Below are 19226 nucleotides of genomic sequence, written 5' to 3' on the forward strand. Positions count from 1 at the left end.
AATCTACTTCGTTGACAGCCAATAGAGTAGCCAACTCTATTAAAAATGAGGGGCTTCGCCGGTGGTCCAGTGGCTAAGACTCCACACTCCCAATGTAGGGAGGCCCAGGTTCGATCCCTGGTAAGGGAACTAGATCCCACATGCTGCAACTAAAGGTTCTGCATACGGCAACTGAAAAACAAAACGAAACAAAACCCCACATGCCACAACTTAGACCAGGCACAGACAAATACATAAATAAAAATTTTAAAAAATAGTTCATTCCTTAAAAAAAAGAAATGAATAGCATAGTGCTGATATAAAGAATAATGTTAGTATAACCGTTAACCTATTAAAGGAAAACCATTTTCTCTATTCACACAGATGCTCTGACACCAAATCTGTGGGTTTTCCACACCAAGCAATTCTCTATCTGTCTGGACACCCAACTGGATGTTTTATAATTCAGTTATAATGCTAACTACCTGAAGTTAGCAGAGACCCCACAAATCAAGTGCTCTGACGTACAACACTACCCCTCGCTTCAGATGCCAATCCCAAGTCCAGGCTGTTAAACTGTGCTCCTGACTAAATGGCTATGTCAGCTTAAAGAAAAATGCACAATGTGAGAGTTGGGAGCTTAAGTTTTATTTAGGGTCTTTTAGTGGACAGTAGCCAAAGAGACAGTCTCTCAATAGCTCTGAGGAAACCACTTAGTTTTAGACTAACCACCTGAGACTTAGAGGGAAAGCCAGCTTCTAGATGATTTTCAGCTAGGGAATACATGCAGTCAGGCATAAGTGAGTGAAAGTGTGAATGCCTCAGTCATGTTGGACTCTGCGACACCATGGACTGTAGCCTGCCAGGTTCCTTGTCCATGGGATTCTGCAAGCAAGAATACTGGAGTGGGTTGCTATTTATCCCCTTTTCCAGGGAATCTTCCTGATCCAGGGATTGAACCCAGGTTTCCCGCACTGCAATGCAGTTAGGCATATATCTCAGTAAGAGATTACTGCCACTCAGAAGAAACAAACATCTCTAGTTAATGATTTTAGTGCTTTTCTGTGTACGGGAAGATGTAGGAATCTGAGTTCATTAAATTTTTTCTGAGATACACACTAAGAGGCCTGTTTTCTAATCTTTTACTTTTAAACACATGGATATAACGAAGTACATAAAAAAAAGAAAAACGGATAAGCATAATTTATTTTAGGTTTCAATAACTTTCTGTTTCCTAGAGAGATCCTCCAGGTGAGACATTCTTGACTCCTGGTCTCATGATATTGTTCACAATATCACTGTGAATATGTATGATTGTATGTTTAATGTGTGAGCACTTTCCTAGAGAGAGGAGCATAATTTTATTCAGATACTCAGAAGAGTTTTGGCTAAGACAGGGAAGCCTTCTTCATGTCTAGATTCCCAATATCTACAACAGACCATGTTACAATAATAGGTATGCAATAAAGATTTCTTAGATAAATAAAGCTTATTTATTTCTGAATTCCATTCCATGTATAGCTTTAAAGTGTTAGATAATTCATACTTAGTTATAGACTATTTTTATATTATCCACTAATTGTTGTATAATTCATTATTTCATTTTAGTTTCTTATACACTAATCTGGATTGTGAGGACAAAGATCATGCCCTGTTTCTTTTCTTTGTTGTATAATACCCAACACAGTGCCTTGCATCTAGAAAATTTAAAAAGAAGTCTGTTAATTGGCTTGTCTCACTGGCTCATTGACCTAGGAATTTAATTTCTATATACTTGAACAGAAGTGTGAGGAGCAGAGCCACAAGTGGCCTGGTGGATATGATGGAGACCTGAACAGCTACTACATCCTTCTAAGGCAACTTTCATGTCCTTACACTTATGGGAATACAAGAAAAGAATTATTAATTTGACTCATGTTTTTTTCACTGCCTACATATTCATTGATTAATTTAATAAATACTTGTTGGGTTTCTGCTCTGTATCTGGTGCTGTCTAAGGCACTAAAGAAAAAAGAAGATGGTTGTTCCCTGTCATTGAACAGTTTATAGCCTAGTGTAGGACCAGACCTGTAACAATGAACTGTAATGCACTATGCTGAGTCCTGTTATGGAACTAGCTTCAGGATGTTATCCAAGAGTGAATAAGTAGCTACAGAATCCTGTACGTATTTATAGAAGAGGTGACATTTGACATTTGGTGAATCAGACTGACATAAACCTTTATCATCTGAAACTTACAATGTAGCAGAGAGGGCAGAAGTTAAAGACACAGTGCAATGTGGGCATTTAATACGGGACCTTACTTACTCTGAGAGGGAGGGAGCAGGTATCCAAGAAAGGTAAGCTAAGCCTCAAAAGATATACATAGAGTGGCTGGACAGGAGAGGTAAGAAGAGATGGGGGAAAAGACAGAAAAAAATTCTGTTACAATTCTGGGACAACTGAATATTCACATGCAAAAGAATCAAATTAGACTTTTACCTCACACCATATATAAAAATTAACTCAAAATGGACCAAGGACATGAATATAAGTTAAATGCTTGTAAAACTCTTTGAAGAAAAATTCATTTCAGTTCAGTTGCTCAGTCGTGTCTGACTCTTTGTGATCCCATGAACTGCAGCATGCCAGGATTCCCTGTCCATCACCAGCTCCTGGAGCTTGCTCAAATTCATGCCCATCAAGTCGATGATACCATCCAACCATCTCATCCTCTGTTGTCCCCTTCTCCTCCCACCTTCAACCTTTCCCAGCATCAGGTCTTTTCCAGTGAGTCAGTTCTTCACATCAGTTGGCCAAAATATTGGAGCTTCAGCTTCAGCACCAGTCCTTCCAATGAATATTCAGTACTGATCTCCTTTAGGATTGACTGGTTGGATCTCCTTGCAGTCCAAGGGACTCTCAAGAGTCTTCTCCAACACCACAGTTCAAAAGCATCAATTCTTCTGTGCTCAGTTTTCTTTATAGTCCATCTCTCACATCCATACATGACTACTGGAAAAACCATAGCTTTGACTAGATAGACCTTTGTTGACAAAGTAATGTCTCTGCTTTTTAATATGCTGTCTAGGTAGGTCATAACTTTTCTTCCAAGGAGCAAGTGTCTTTTAATTTAATAGCTGCAGTCACCATCTGCAGTGATTTTGGAGCCCAACAAAATACAGTCTGTCACTGTTTCCACTGTTTCCCCATCTATTTCCCATGAAGTGATGGGACCAGATGCCATGATCTTCGTTTTCTGAATGTTGAGCTTTAAGCCAGCTTTTTCACTCTCCTCTTTCATTTTCAAGAGGCTCTTTAGTTCTTCTTCACTTTCTGCCATAAGGGTGGTGTCATCTGCATATCTGAGGTTATTGAAATTTCTCCCGGCAATCTTGATTCCAGCTTATGCTTCATCCAGTCCAGCGTTTCTCATGATGTACTCTGCATAGAAGTTAAATAAGCAGGGTGACAATATACAGCCTTGACGTACTCCTTTTCCTGATTTGGAACCAGTCTGTTGTTCCATGTTCAGTTCTAACAGTTGCTTCTTGACCTGCATGCAGATTTCTCAGGAGGCAGGTCAGGTGGTCTTGTGTTCCCATCCCTTGAAGAATTTTCCACAGTTTGTTGTGATCCACACAGTCAAAGGCTTTGGCACAGTCAATAAAGCAGAAGTTTTTCTGGAACTCTCTTGCTTTTTTGATAATCCAATGGATGTTGGCAATTTGATCTCTGGTTCTTCTGCCTTTTCTAAATCTAACTTGAACATCTGGAATTTCACAGTTCACATACTGTTGAAGCCTGGCTTGGAGAATTTTGATCATTACTTTGCTAGTGTGTGAGATGAGTGCAATTGTGAGTTAGTTTGAGCATTCTTTGGCATTGCCTTTCTTTGGGATTGGAATGAAAGCAGACTTTTTCCAGTCCTGTGGCCACTGCTGAGTTTTCCAAATTTGTTGGCATACTGAGTGCAGTACTTTCACAGCATCATCTTTTAGGATTTGAAAAAGCTCAACTGGAATTCCATCACCTCCACTAGCTTTGTTCATAGTGATGCTTCTTTAAGACCCACTTTACTTCCCATTCCAGGATGTCTGGTTCTAGGTGAAGAAAATGTTCCTTTCTTTGAAGAAAATGTAGGAATAAATCTTCATGGCCAGGGATTTGACAATTGATTCTTAGATATGACACCAAAAGCACAAGCAACAAAAGAAAAAAAATAAGCAGACTTCATGAAAATTAAAACCTTTTGTACATCAAAGGGCATTATCAAGAAAGTGAAAAGACAACCTACAGAATGGGAGAAAGTATTTGCAAAATATTTATCTCATGAGGGTTTAGTATCCAGGATATAGAAAGAACTCTTACAGCTCAACAACAGAAAGACAGACAGCCCAGTTTAAAACAATATCTGTAGAACAGTATACAAATGGCCAACTAGCATATGCAAAGGGTATAATCAAAATATTAGATAATAACAGGAATTGATGAGTAAAAAGTCTACAAACAATAAATGCTAGAGAGGGTGTGGAGAAAATGGAACACTCTTGCACTGTTGGTGGGAATGTAAATTGATACAGCCACTAGGGAAGACAGTATGGAGATTCCTTAAAAACCTAAGAATAAAATCACCATATGACCCAGCAATCCCATTCCTAGGCATATACCCTGAGGAAACCAAAACTGAAAGGGACACATATATCCCATTGTTCATTACAGCACTATTTATAATAACTAGAACATGGAAGCAACCTAGATGTCCATCAAGAGATGAATGGATAATGAAGTTGTGGTATATATACACAATGGAATATTACTCAGCCATAAAAAGGAATGCATTTGAGTCAGTTCTAATGAGATGGATGAAACTAGAACCTATTATACAGAGTGAAGTAAGTCAGAAAGCAAAAGATAGATATCATATTCTAATGCATATATACAGAATCTAGAAAAATGGTACTGAAGAATTTATTTACAGGGCAGCAATGGGGAAACAGACATAGGGAAGAGACTTATGGACATGGGGAGAGAGGAGGAGAGGGTGAGATGTATGGAAAGAGTAAAATGGAAACTTACATTACCATATGTAAAATAGATAGCCAACGGGAATTTGCTGTATGGCTAAGAAACTCAAGCAGGGGCTCTCTATCAACTTAGAGGGTTGGGATGGGGAGGGAGACGGGAGGGAAGTTCAAAAGAGAGGGGATATATGTATACTGATGGCTGATTCAGGTTGAGGTTTGACAGAAAACAACAAAATTCTGTAAAGCAATTACCCTTCAATAAAAAAATTTTAAAGAGTTGATGAGGATATGAAGAAATTGGAACTCTCATTCATTGCTGATAGGAATGTAAAATAGTTCAGCTGCTGTGGAAAACCGTTTAGTGGTTCTTCAAAAAGTTAGTAGTTAAGCTACAGAGTTACCATATGACTTGAAATTCCATGCTTAGATATATACCCCAAAGTAGCAAAAAAAACAGGTGTTCGAACAAGTGCACGTACAAGCACATTCAGGCTGTATTATTCACAATATCCAAAAGATGGAAATAGCCCAGATGTTCACTGACAAATGAATGAATAAACAAGTTGTAGTATATATGTACAATGTTATATTATTTATCAACAAAAGGGAATGAAGAACCAATACTTACCACGAAATTAATGAACTTCCACAACGTTATGTTAAATGAGAGAAACCAGACCCTAAAGGCCACATATTGTATGGTTCTATTATATTTACATGAAATGTCCGAAATATGCAAATACACGAAGACAGAGAGCAGGTTGATGGGTGCTGGAAGTTGAGGAGAGCAGGGAAGAGAGAGAAACTGCTTACTGAGTAAAGGGCTTTACTTTGACTTTTTTTTCAGGGGCTTGCAGATCTTAGTTTCCCAACCAAGGACTGACAGCGCAGAGTGAAAGCATGGAGCCCTAACCACGGGACTACCAGGGATTTCCCTAAAGGCTCTTACGATGGTGCGATGGAGATATTCTAGAACGATACAGTGTGCGCTTGTACAACAGTGTGAATGTACTTAATGCCGCTGAATTAATCATTTTAATATGGTTAATTTTGTCCTATGTCAATTTCACCTCAGTAAATTTCTTTAAAAATTATGTTATCAGTGGTCTATAAAGCTGGGGCAGTGGAAATTGTCTGTGTGAAGGCAGGAATATTCTAAAAGTGTCTGAAGCATTGAAATAAGATAATTGTGGCCAAAGTGTAATAAACTCAATAGGAGAACTAAAAAGTAGGCTGGAGGGGGTGGACAGAGGCGAATATTGAGGTGTTAATCATAAGGAATTTGTTGAGAGGAAATAAGGATATGTCGTCATGATATATAATTCAAGTCTTTTAGAAATTTTCTCTGGTGTGTAGAGAGTAGATTTTACGGGGTCATGGAGCATTCAGGGAGTCTGTCTGAGAGGTTATGTTGGAGATCTAAGCAAGAGACTCCTGCTGCTGCTAAGTCACTTCAGTCGTGTCCGACTCTGTGCGACCCCAGAGACGGCAGCCCACCAGGCTCCCCTGTCCCTGGGATTCTCCAGGCAAGAACACTGGAGTGGGTTGCCATTTCCTTCTCCAATGCATGAAAGTGAAACGTGAAAGTCAAGTCACTCAGTTGTGTCCGACTCTTAGCAACCCCATGGACTGCAGCCTACCAGGCTCCTCCATCCATGGGATTTTCCAGGCAAGAGTACTGAAGTGGGGTGCCAGTGCCTTCTCCGAAGCAAGAGACAATGGTGGCTAAATCTAGGATGAAAGCAATGGGAAATAAGGGAACATGAAAAGATTTGAGAAATATTTAGGAGCTAAATGTTTGATTAGATTTAGAGGTGCTGTGCTGTGCTCAGTTGTGTCTGACTCTTTGTGACCCATAGACTGTAGCCCAACAGGCTCCTCTGTGCATGGGATTCTTCAGGCAAGAATACTGGAGTGGGTAGCCATTTCCTTCTCCAGGGGATCTTCTTAACCCAGGAATCAAACCTGCGTATCTTGCATCTCCTGCTTTGGTAGGTGGATTCTTTGCCACTAGTGTCACCTGGGAAACCCAGATGTAGAGATAGGATTGCCAAATACAGTTACATTTAATTATTTGGGAAATATTAATACAAAAATGTAACTTGAGGAGATGTTGAGGGACAGGGAAGCCTCTCATGCTGCAGTCCGTGGGGTTGCAGAGTCGGACACGATTGAGTGACTGAACGTCAACAACAAAACAAAATTATTCATTGCTTGTTTTTTAAAAATATTTTTTGATGTGGATCATTTTTAAAGTCTTTATTGAATTTTTTACAGTATTGCTTCTGTTTTATGTTTTGTTTGTTTTGGCCATGAGGCATGTGGGATCTTAGCTCTCCAACCAGGGCTAGGACCCTCACCCCCTGCAAGACAAGGCAGTCTTAACCTCTGGACCACCAGGGAAGTCCCTTCATTGCTTACTGAAATTAAAATTCAGTTGAGTGTCCTGTATTTTCAATTGCTAAATCGGGTAACTCTACACGGAAGGTAAAGGAAAGAGAGAATTCTGACATTTTGATTTCTGGTGCCAGCACCTGGCAGGTGATATCTGTTCTTACTGAGACTAGGAACACTGGGGGAGGAATAGATTTTTCTTGGAGGAGGAGGAAGACATCACACATTCAATTTGGAAGTAACTGTATAGTCAGTAGACTAATAAGATTTACAGAATCACTCAAGGAGTGTTTGCAGAATGAAAAGAGAAGAATGTCCAGGATGTTATAGGCTCATCGGTAATTAAAAGATGATCAGAGAAAAAGAAGTCTGCAAAGGAAACTGAGAAGGATCTAAAACCCTGGAGGATGAGATCCAGGATGGTGATTGTGTGGAAACCCAAGTTGGAAAGGGTTTCATGGAGGAAAAAGTGCTCTACCTTATAAAGTAGAAGTTACAGAGAAGTCAAATCACTTTTGACTGAAAAAAGACTAGCAGTTTTTGTCAATTAGGAGATTTTGGAACACTTAAGAACTACATCCTGTCCCATCACTTCATGGCAAATAGATGAGGAAACAGTGGAAACAGTGGCTGACTTTATTTTTCTGGGCTCCAAAATCACTGCAGGTGGTGATTGCAGCCATGAAATTAAGATGCTTACTCCTTGGAAGGAAAGTTATGACCAACCTAGTCAGCATATTAAAAAGCAGAGACATTACTTTGTCAACAAAGGTCTGTCTAATCAAGGCTATGGTTTTTCCAGTAGTCACGTATGGATGTGAGAGTTGGACTATAAAGAAGGCTGAGCACCGAAGAATTGATGCTTTTGAACTGTGGTGTTGGAGAAGACTCTTGAGAGTCCCTTGGACTGCAAGGAGATCCAGCCAGTCAATCCTAAAGGAAATCAGTCCTGAATATCCATTGGAAGGACTGGTGCTGAAGCTGAAACTCCAGTATTTTGGCCACCTGATGCAAAGAACTGACTCACTGGAAAAGACCCTGATGCTGGAAAAGATTGAGGGCAGGAAGAGAAGGAGACGACAGAGGGTGAGATGGTTGGATGGCATCGTTGACTCAATGGACGTGGGTTTGGGTGGACTCTGGGAGTTGGTAATGGACAGGGAGGCGTGGTGTGCTGTGGTTCATGGGGTCGCAAAGAGTCTGACACAACTGAGGGAATGAACTGAACTGAACTGAAGAACTCCTTTGGTGTGATGGTTCAGGGCAAGGAATGCACAGATCTAAATTTAATGGATTATGGAATGACCAGGTAAGGATATAGAAGAACCTACAAATTAGTATTTGAAGCAGTTTTGCTGAAATATTTAGCCAGTGGTGGTGGTAGAGAACATCAGTTCTGTATTCTCTATGCTGTCTTCATCTGATAATTTACTTTCTGCAGAAAACTGAAGCAAAAAATTAATAAGAATCCATTTTCTAGACTCTAGACAAATGTAAAATGAAGGCATTCAGTTTTTCAAGGTACTTCATTTTGTTCTGCAGAGGAAGACCACAACTTTCTGAATGAGAATCAACTTTGATGTAAATAGTACCACTACAACTAGACTCTAGACAAATGAAAAATGAAGTTTTCCCCCACCCTGTTCTTAAAAAAAAAAAAGATTTGTTTGATTTTTCAGTCCCAGTGATTAACTTTTTATTTTTTATGTTAAAACTTTTTTGAATTAAAATTTTTTTCCCAGTGATTTTTATAGTCATTCTTTTTAATATATGGAGGGTTGATTAACTGTATTTATCACTTTGTAGTATGCAGGACAGGTGTGTTTGTGGCTTATGAGCTAGAGATAGGAGATTGTGTCAAATACTAAATCAATTAACGTTGATTTGGTACATAGTGAAGCCTACCATGTTATAAAAAAACAAATATAACTTAAAGGCAAAGAAACACTAAACACCCAGTTAATTTATGGCAAAGCATACTTAGTTTATGATTTTGGTTAATACATACTTTAACTAGAACAGTGTTCTATGCTCATTTTTATTAAATACTGTAGGTGTTTGCTGGGGCATGAGGTAATAACCCAAATACAATTAAAATGACCATAAAATTAGGGTCTCCACACAGGCTCCCAAGGATGGGTCTGTTTGAGGCTTCTAGTCATCAGCATTGGGTGGTCTGCTCTTGGTGCATGATACTTAAATAGAGCTTTTTCCCCTTTAGGTCTGTAAGGTGTTAAGGTGTTTTTATAAAACCCCATAAACCCTCGTTAAACACTTTTTTTTTTTTCCATAAAGAAAACTTCAATCTTTATTTGACGTGTTTTCTGTGGCACTATTTTGGCATTTTAACAAGTTCTTTAAAGAATCACTCTAATAATTGCATACACCTCTGAGTCGGGGTGGAGGGGTATTTATTCAGGTTTTTGTACATCACACTGCCTGATCCACTAAGCAACAAGCACAGCATTTTGGTACACTTTAATTTAATAAGAAAAAAAGATCAAAAGAATCTCCAGGTGGAGAAAGTTAGGCTAATTTGGGTGTTGCATATTAACTGATTGAAAGGAAGGCCTGACTACTGACTGAATTAACTATAATTCAACTGTATTAGATTATTTACTACTGTGAGGGCTTCCAACATTGCAGAAGAAATAGCAGCACTTTTCCCCACCTTGACACTCCTTATTCCCTTTCCCTGCTTTATGATCCCTGCCTTTGACAATGATGTATAACATTTTTTGTGTTTACTATTTTTGTGTCTGTCAGACTGTAAGATTTATGAGAAATGGACTTTGTCTTTTTGTTCACTGTTGTATATTTTTACTGTCTAGGACAGTGCTTGGGACATAATGGCATGCAATAAATATTCCCTGAATGAATGAATGAATGAATGAGTAAAGGAGTGAATGAATAAATCACATTCTATTTGTTTTCCAAGGTATAGCATGAATGTCAGCTCTCTCAGAGTCCAGATTTCATATGCATGTAAGTTTCTCGTAAAGATCTAATTTCTCTCCCCTTTCACTCCGCATTTTGAATCACAGAATCTTGGCAACATTAGGAATAATATTTGTATGTTTATAGGAATCACGTGAAGTCAGATCATGGTTTTTTGATGATGTCATGAAGCACTATTCCATATAAATACATTTGCTCTCTAGAATTTCTTCCAAGTAAAAACAGGTGGTCATGTTAACTTTTTCTTTTTTCTTTTTTTTACTTTAAAAGAAAGAAAACACCTCAGTTACAGCAATGTTGATATTTGCAGACTCTGTGTTTTTAAAAACCATTTAACTGAGGACGGGGATTCTGGGAAGATGGCAGAGTAGAGAGCACCAGACATCTGTCCTCTCACCTAGAAAACAACTGCACTAGAAGATACAATTGTTTTGTAATCTGGAGTCTATAGAAAGCTTGCAGCTTCCAGGGAAAGGCTTAGACAGTAAACTGAAGTTAATTTTAGTTGATTTCAACTGTTAGCACTGTAGCGGCTCCTCCCTCTCCAAAGCACCAGCCAAGGTAGGCAGCTGTGTACTTGATCTTGGAGCAGCTTGAATGCAGTTTGCAAGAGCAAAGGTAGGCATTGAGGACTCTGTGCTCTAAATATTGAAGATGTGTTCTGATTGCTTCTGATTGCCTGATCATGGAAGTTCAGACACAGAGGTGACCAACAATTATTTGTACCACCCCCCTCCAATGTTGAAAGCCTTTCTGCCTCTGGTTCAAGTGAATTCCAGGGAAGGTAATGAGTTGGCACCTTCCTTTCTTTACCCTCCTTCATTTTTCTCTTTTTCCTCTTTTTAAGTCAGACATAGAAGAAAAGCACGTTCAAACGAAACTGCATATCCAGGGAAATTAGAAAGTCATTACACATGCCTAGGAAAAGGTACAGGCTCAGAAAAGCCCTGCAAAGACCATAAGTTTACACTTCAGGGCAAGCTTAATCAAAATAAGACAAAAACTAAAACAAGCAGACCCTTTAGAAAGGAGGAGAATCTAATTTTGAGAGAACCACATTATTAGATTCAAATATCCATTTTCAACAAAATAAAATCTCAAGAAATATAAAGAAACAGGGATGTATTGGCCAATCAAAGGAAAGAAATAAACAGAAACTATCATTGAGATAGACAAGAAAGATATACTGGACAAAGATTTTGAAACAACTGCTATAAAAATAAAGGACTAAAGAAAGATGTGGGCAAAATCATAAGAACCAGGTATGAACAAAATGCAAATGCCAATAAAGAGAAAATTTAAAAAGATGCCCCAAAGAAATTCTAGAGTTGAAAAGTACAGTAACTGAAATGAAAAATTCACTGGAAGAATTCAAAGTCATATTTGAACAGGCAGAAGGTAGAGTCAGCAAACTTGAAAATAAGAAAATGGGAATTATCAAGTCTGAGGAACAGAAAAAAAAATAAGAAAGTTCAGGAAAAGTGAACAGATCCTAAGGGACCTGTGGGATATCATCATGTGGAACAACTTACACATTGTGGGAGTACAACAAGGAGAAAAGCAAAAGGGAAGGAGAGAGTATTTGAAGAAATAAAGGCCAGAAATTTCTAAAACTTGGTGAAAGACAGAAGATAAATATCTAAGGTCGATGAAATTCAACTAGCATGGATTGAAAGAGGTTCACACTGATACATACATTTTAAGAAACAGTCAAAAGTCAAAGACAAAGAGAATCTTAAATGCAACAAGAGGAAAGCAATTGGTAACACACGAAGTGTCCTCAATAAGATTATCAGCAGTTTTATTACTCGAAAATTTGGAGGCAGGAAGGCAAAGGGGGTATATTTTCATGTGTTAAAAGAAAGAATTTGTCAACCAAAAATCCTATATCCAGCAAAATTGTCCTTGAAAAGTGAAAGAGAAATTAAGACATTCCCAAAATCTGAGCTATTTCTTTGCCAGGAGACCTGCCTTGCAAGAAATCCTAAAGGGAGTCCTGCATGTTGAAACAAAAAGATACTAGACAATAGCTTGAAACTTTATGAAGAAATAGAGATCTTAGTAAAGGCAAGCATATCAATATTTATTAAAGTTAGCATTACTGTAACAATAGTCTCAGGAGATCCAACCAGTCCATCCTAAAGGAAATCAGTCCTGGGTGTTCATTGGAAGGACTGATGTTGAAGCTGGAACTTCAATATTTTGGCCACCTGATGTGAAGAGCTGACTCATTTGAAAAGACCTTGATGTTGGGAAAGATTGAAGGCAGGAGGAGAAGGGGACAACAGAGTATGAGATGGTTAGATGGTATCATCGACTTAATGGACATGAGTTTGGGTAAACTCCAGGAGCTGGTGATGGACAGGGAGGCCTGGCGTGCTGCGATTCATGGGGTTGCAAAGAGTCGGACACGACTGAGCGACTGAACTGAACTGAACGATAGTCTATGATTCCTTTTATTTTTTATTTTTTTTGTTTTCCTCATGATTTAAGAGGCTAGTACATTTTAAAAATTTCTTGGTGTAAAAGTATTGTAACTTTTGTCTGTAACTTCACATTTTGTTTTCTACATAATTTCAAGAGGCTAATGCATTCAAAAAACAAATTATTGGTTTAAGTTTTGGACACACAATATACAAAGATAAAATTTTGTGACACCAATAACTGAAAGAAGTGGGGACATACCTATAAATGAGCAGAGTTTTTTAATGTTTTTGGAGTTACGTCAGTATGAATTCAAATTAGAGTACTATAACTTTAGAATATCAAATGTAATTATCATGATAACCACAAAGAAAATACCTGTAGAATATGCACAAAAGGAAATTATAAAAGAATGAAAGCATTTCACTGTAGAAGAATTAGCTAAATTTTTACAAAAGAGACTGTAATGCAGGAAATGAGGGACAAGAAAGCTATAGAGCATATAGAAAACAAATAGCAAAATGACAGAAGTGAGTCCCTCTTATCAACAAAGACTTTAAATGTGAATTGATTAAACTCTCCAGTCAAAAGACAGAGATTGGAAGAATGTGTTAATAAACAGAGCCAACTAACTGCTGTTGACAAGAAACTCATTTTAGATCCAAAGACACAAATAGGTTGAAAATGAAAGAATGGAAGAAGTTATTCCATGCAAATACTAATCAAAATTTAACAGGGGTGGCTATATTAATATTAGACAAAATTGACTTTAAATCAAAAAGGTATAAAAGACAAATGAAGACATTGTATATTAATAAAAGATTCAGTACATCAATAAGATATTACCATTATAAATACTTATGCACCTAAAATGGACCATCAAAATATATGAGGCAAAAATTGACGGAATTGAAGAGAGACATTTTCTACAATAACAGTTAGAGACAACAATGTTGTTTTTCAGTCTCTAAGTCATGTCTGACTCTTTGCAACCTCATGGACTGCAGCATGCCAGGCTACTCTGTCCTCCACTATCTCCTGGATTTTGCTCAAATTCCTGTCATTAAGTCAGTGATGCCATCTAACCATCTCATCCTCTGCCACCCCCTTCTCCTTTTGCCTTCAATCTTGCCCATCATCAGAGTCTTTTCCAATGAGTTGGCTCATTGCCATCAGGTGGCCAAAGATATTTAACTCTCAACACTGTGTAGAACAACCAGACACTAAGGAAATAGAGGACTTAAACAATGCAGTAAGCCATAATAATAGGTGTAATACAGGACACTCTATTTAATAACAATGAAATACACATTCTTGTCAAGTGAATTTGAGATGAGTATTCTCCAGAATGGACAGATGTTACATCACAAATGAAATCTCAATAGATCTAAAGATAAAGATATCATACAATTATCTTGCACTCATTTGACATGCTAGCAAAGTAATGCTCAAAATCCTTCAAGCTAGGGTTCAATAGTATGTGAACCAAGAACTTCCAGATGTACAAGCTGGATTTAGAAAAGAAAGAGGAACCAGAGATCAAATTGCCAACATCCATTGGATCAAAACAAACAAACAAGAGAATTCCAGAAAAACCTTTATTTCTGCTTCATTGACTTCGCTAAAGCCTTTGACTGGGTGGATCACAACAAACTGTGGAAAATTCTGAAAAAGATGGGACTATAAGACCACTCTACCTGCCTCCTGAGAAACCTGTATGCAGATCAAGAAGCAACAGTTAGAACTGAACATGGAACAATGTGCTGGTTCAAAACTGGGAAAGGAATACAACAAGGCTGTATATTGTCACCCTGCTTATTTAACATATATGCAGAGTACATCACACAAAATGCCAGGCTGGATGAAGCACAAGTTGGAATGAAGGTTGAGGGGAGAAATATCAATAACCTCAGATATGCAGATGACACCACCCTTATGGTGCAAAGAGGAATTAAAGAGCCTCCTGATGAAGGTGAAAGAGGAGAGTGAAAAAGCTGGCTTAAAGCTCAACATTCAAAAAACGAAGATCATGGGATCTGGTCCCATCACTTCATGGCAAATAGATGGGGAAACAATGGAAACAGTGGCTGACTTTATTTTCTTGGGCTCCAAAATCACTGTGGACAGTGAATGCAGCCATGAAATTAAAAAAACACTTGCTCCCTTGGAAGAAAAGCAATGGCAAACCTAGACAGCATATTAAAAAACAGAAACATTATTTTGCCTACAAAGGTCCACATAGTCAAAGCTATGGTTTTTCCAGTAGTCGTGTACGGACATGAGAGCTAGACCATTAAAAAGGCTGAGTTCTAAAGAATTGATGCATTTAAACTGTGGTGCTGGAGAAGACTCTTCGGAGTCCCTTGGACTGCAAGAGACCAAATCAGTCAATCCTAAAGGAAATTAACCCTCAATATTCATTGGAAGGACTGGTGCTGAAGCTGAAGCTCCAATACTTTGGCCACTTGATGTGAAGAGCTGACTCATTAGAAAAGATCCTGATGCTGGGAAAGATTGAACACAGGAGGAGAAGAGCACGACAGAGGATGAGATGGTTGGATGGCATCATTGACTCAATGGACATGAGTTTGAGCAAAATCCAGGAGATGACGAAGGACAGGGAAGTTTGGTATGCTACAGTCTATGGAGTCGCAAAGAATTGAACATGACTGGGCAACTGACCAACAACAACAACACGAAGTATCTTCTCTGACCACAGTATAATGAAGTTAAAAATCAATAACAAGAAAAACTGAAAAATTCACAAATTTGTGGAAATTAAACAACTAATGGATTAAAGAAAATAATCACAAGGGAAATTAGAAAGTGCTTCAGTTCAGTTCAGTTCAGTCGCTCAGTCGTGTCTGACTCTTTGCAACCCCATGAATCACGGCATGCCAGGCCTCCTTGTTCATCACCAACTCCTGGAGTTCACTCAAACTCACATCCATCAAGTTGGTGATGCCATCCAGCCATCTCATCCTCGGTCGTCCCCTTTTCCTCCTGCCCCCAATCCCTCCCAGCATCAGAGTCTTTTCCAATGAGTCAACTCTTCGCATGAGGTGGCCAAAGTACTGGAGTTTCCACTTTAGCATCATTCCTTCCAAAGAACACCCAAGGCTGATCTCCTTTAGGATGGACTGGTTGCATCTCCTTGCAGTCCAAGGGACTCTCAAGAGTCTTCTCCAACACCACAGCTCAAAAGCATCAGCATCAATTCTTCGGCGCTCAGCTTTCTTCACAGTCCAACTCTCACATCTATACATGACCACTGGAAAAACCATAGCCTTGACTAGACAGACCTTTGTTGGCAAAGTAATGTCTCTGCTTTTGAATATGCTATCTAGGTTGGTCATAACTTTCCTTCCAAGGAGTAAGTGTCTTTTAATTTCATGGCTACAGTCACAATCTGCAGCAATTTTGGAGCCCCCAAAAATAAAGTCTGACACTGTTTCCACTGTTTCCCATCTATTTCCCATGAAGTGATGGGACCAGATGCCATGATCTTCGTTTTCTGAATGTTGAGCTTTAAGCCAACTTTTTCACTCTCCACTTTCACTTTCATCAAGAGGCTCTTTAGTTCCTCTTCACTTTCTGCCATAAGGGTGGTGTCATCTGCATATCAGAGGTTATTGAGATTTCTCCCGGCAATCTTGATTCCAGCTGGTGCTTCTTCTAGCCCAGCGTTTCTCATAACGTACTCTGCATAGAAGTTAAGTAAGCAGGGTGACAATATACAGCCTTGACGTACTCTTTTTACTATTTGGAACCAGTCTGTTGTTCCATGTCTAGTTCTAACTGTTGCATCCTGACCTGCATACAGATTTCTCAAGAGGCAGGTTAGGGTGGTCTGGGATTCCCATCTCTTTCAGAATTTTCCACAGTTTATTGTGATCCACGCAGTCAAAGGCTTTGGCATAGTCAATAAAGGAGAAATAGATGTTTTTCCGGAACTCTCTTACTTTTTCCATGATCCAGTGGATGTTGGAAATTTGATCTCTGGTTCCTCTGCCTTTTCTAAACCCAGCTTGAACATCTGGGAGTTCACGGTTCATGTATTGCTGAAGCCTGGCTTGGAGGATTTTGAGCATTACTTTACTAGCATGTGAGATGAGTGCAATTGTGAGGTAGTTTGAGTCTTCTTTGGCATTGCCTTTCTTTGGGATTGGAATGAAAAGTGCTTAGAGCCTATTATTATGGGTTTCCCTGGTAGCTCAGATGGTAAAGAATCCACCTGCAATGCAGGAGGCTTGGGTTTGATCACTGGGACAAGAAGATCCCCTGGAGAAGCAAATGACAACCCACTCCAGTATTCTTTTTTTTTTTTTTAATGATGATAAATTTTGGTACCATTTGTATTGATAATAATGTATTATGCAGTATTATAATATTTTTATTTCTTTTTTATTTTAAGTTATTTATTTTAATTGGAGGATAGTTACTTTACAATATCGTGGTGGTTTTTGCCATACATAGACTTGAATCAGCTTCGGGTGTACATGTGTCTCCCATTCTGAACCCCCTCCCCCACTCCAGTATTCTTGCCTGGAGAATTCCACGAACAGAGGACCCTGGTGGGCTTCAGTCCATGGAATTACAATGAGTTGGATAAGACTGAGTTAACCACATTTTGTGTGTGTGTGTGTCTTTTAGAGACTATTATAGACTGAATGTTTGTGTCCCCCTCAAATCCATATATTGAAAATTCAACCACCAGTGTGTCTGTATTTTGAGATGAGAATTTTAGGAAGTAATTATGGTTAAATGATGTAGTAAGTGTGGGGCCTTGAGCTGATAGAATTAGTATCCTTATAAGAAGAAACACTAGAGAGTTCTGTCTTCCTCTCTTTCTTCACTCACCAGAGAAAGGCCATGTGAGGACATGCTGAGAAGGTGTAAACCAGGAAGAGAGCTCTCACTTTGATCCTTCCAGCTTCCAGAATTGTGAGAAAATAAATTATTGTTATTTGAGCCACAGAGTCTGTGATATTTTGTTAACAGCTGCCCTAGCAAACAGATTTTGGTACCATGAAGTAGGTTGCTGCTGTAAAAAAAAAAAATACCTGAAAATATAGAAGTGGCTTTGGAACTGGGTAAAGGGTAGAGGCTGGAAGATTTGGGGATACATGCTAAAAAGAAATAAGCCTCGATTGCCATGAAAGGGCTGTTGGTAGAAATATTGATGTTAAATGTGTTCTGCTGAGGAATCTTAAAGCAAAGAGGAGAGCCTCCACCTCCTTAGGGAATACATAAATAATCATAAAGAGAATGTTGATAGAAATATAGATGTTAAAGGCCATTCCAGGGCGATCTTAGATGGAAATGAAAAACAGGTTATTGGAAATTGGAAGAAAGGAGATCCTTGTTATAAAATGGCAAAGAAGTTTGACTGACTTGTGTTCTAGTATTTTGTGGAACATGGAAGTTGTGAATGATGAAATTGGATATTTAGCTGAGGAGATTTCTAAGCATAATGTTGAAAGTGAAACCAGGGCCTCTTGACTGCTTACAGTAAAATGCAAGAGGAGAGCTATGAATTAAAGAAGGGATTGTTCAACAAAAAAGAACCAGAACTTAAAGATCTGGAAAATTCTTAGCCTTTTCATATTGCAAAAAACAAGAAAGCATGTTGTAAAGAGAACACCAAGAGTATGGTTATACTGTAACTCAGTGAAAAGATTATGGGATTATAGGAGCAGAAACACTACCAGTTTGAATGGAAGGGGACAGGGGTGAACTAAATGAAGGAAGGCTTTTGGAATTCTTGGATTTTACAGGAAAGGACAGTATGCCTGTTTGGCTGTGAACATGTGCTATTCTTCAAGAAAAGGGAAGAATGTTTCAGAAGGTAATTCAGAGATTATCAGGGTCAGGGCCTCAGTTTCAGTGGGCCAGACAGCCTTTTCCCAGCAGAGGTGTGGGGACAAGTTCCTGCCTGGCAGAACTGCAAGGGCATGACTCTTGCCCAGTAGAGCTGTGGAGTTGGGGTCACTGCCCCAGTGAGTCCAGAAGGTGGGTCAACCATCACAGTGGGTCCAGAAGGCAGAGCATCAGACAAAATAGGGTTATAACTGGGCCTTAAGATCTAATGTAATTTGCCTTGCTAGATTTTGAACTTGCTTGGAAGCCATCACCCCTTTCTTCCTTCCAGCTTTTCTCTTTTGAAATGAGAATGTCTATTCTATGCCTGTCCCACCAGTTTCATTTTGGAGGAACATGACCTGTCTGGTTTATAGCTGGACAGGAATTTTGCCTCAGTACAAATTGTACCTGGAGTTTCACCCATATATGATATAGATAATTTTCAGATAAGGCTTTGGACTTTAAACTTTAGAATTTGGTGTTAAGACTTTTGGGGCTGTTGAAATGGAATAAATGTATTTTGCATGTGAGGAGGACATGAATTTTGAGGGCATAATGTTATGGACAAGGTTTATGTCCTCCCAAAATTCATATGTTGAAGCC

General features: G+C 38.8%; 1 protein-coding gene across 2 annotated transcripts in view; it reads left to right on the forward strand.

The window, feature by feature from the left end:
• The window catches only part of ANAPC10 (anaphase promoting complex subunit 10), a 141154-nt gene extending 123461 nt beyond the window's left edge, over positions 1-17693 (forward strand). Inside the window, exons 7-8 of one of the 2 annotated variants that reach the window (XR_008200815.1) lie at positions 5833-5938; positions 17625-17693. The gene's annotated coding sequence lies outside the window, so the exon portion shown is untranslated. Of the gene's footprint in view, positions 1-5832; positions 5959-17624 lie in introns of those variants that run through there. The other variant, XR_008200814.1, reaches the window with a different exon arrangement.
• Positions 17694-19226: the final 1533 nt, after the last annotated feature.

Source organism: Budorcas taxicolor, chromosome 17 (assembly GCF_023091745.1).
Source record: "Budorcas taxicolor isolate Tak-1 chromosome 17, Takin1.1, whole genome shotgun sequence".
Classification (NCBI taxonomy): Eukaryota; Metazoa; Chordata; class Mammalia; order Artiodactyla; family Bovidae; genus Budorcas; species Budorcas taxicolor.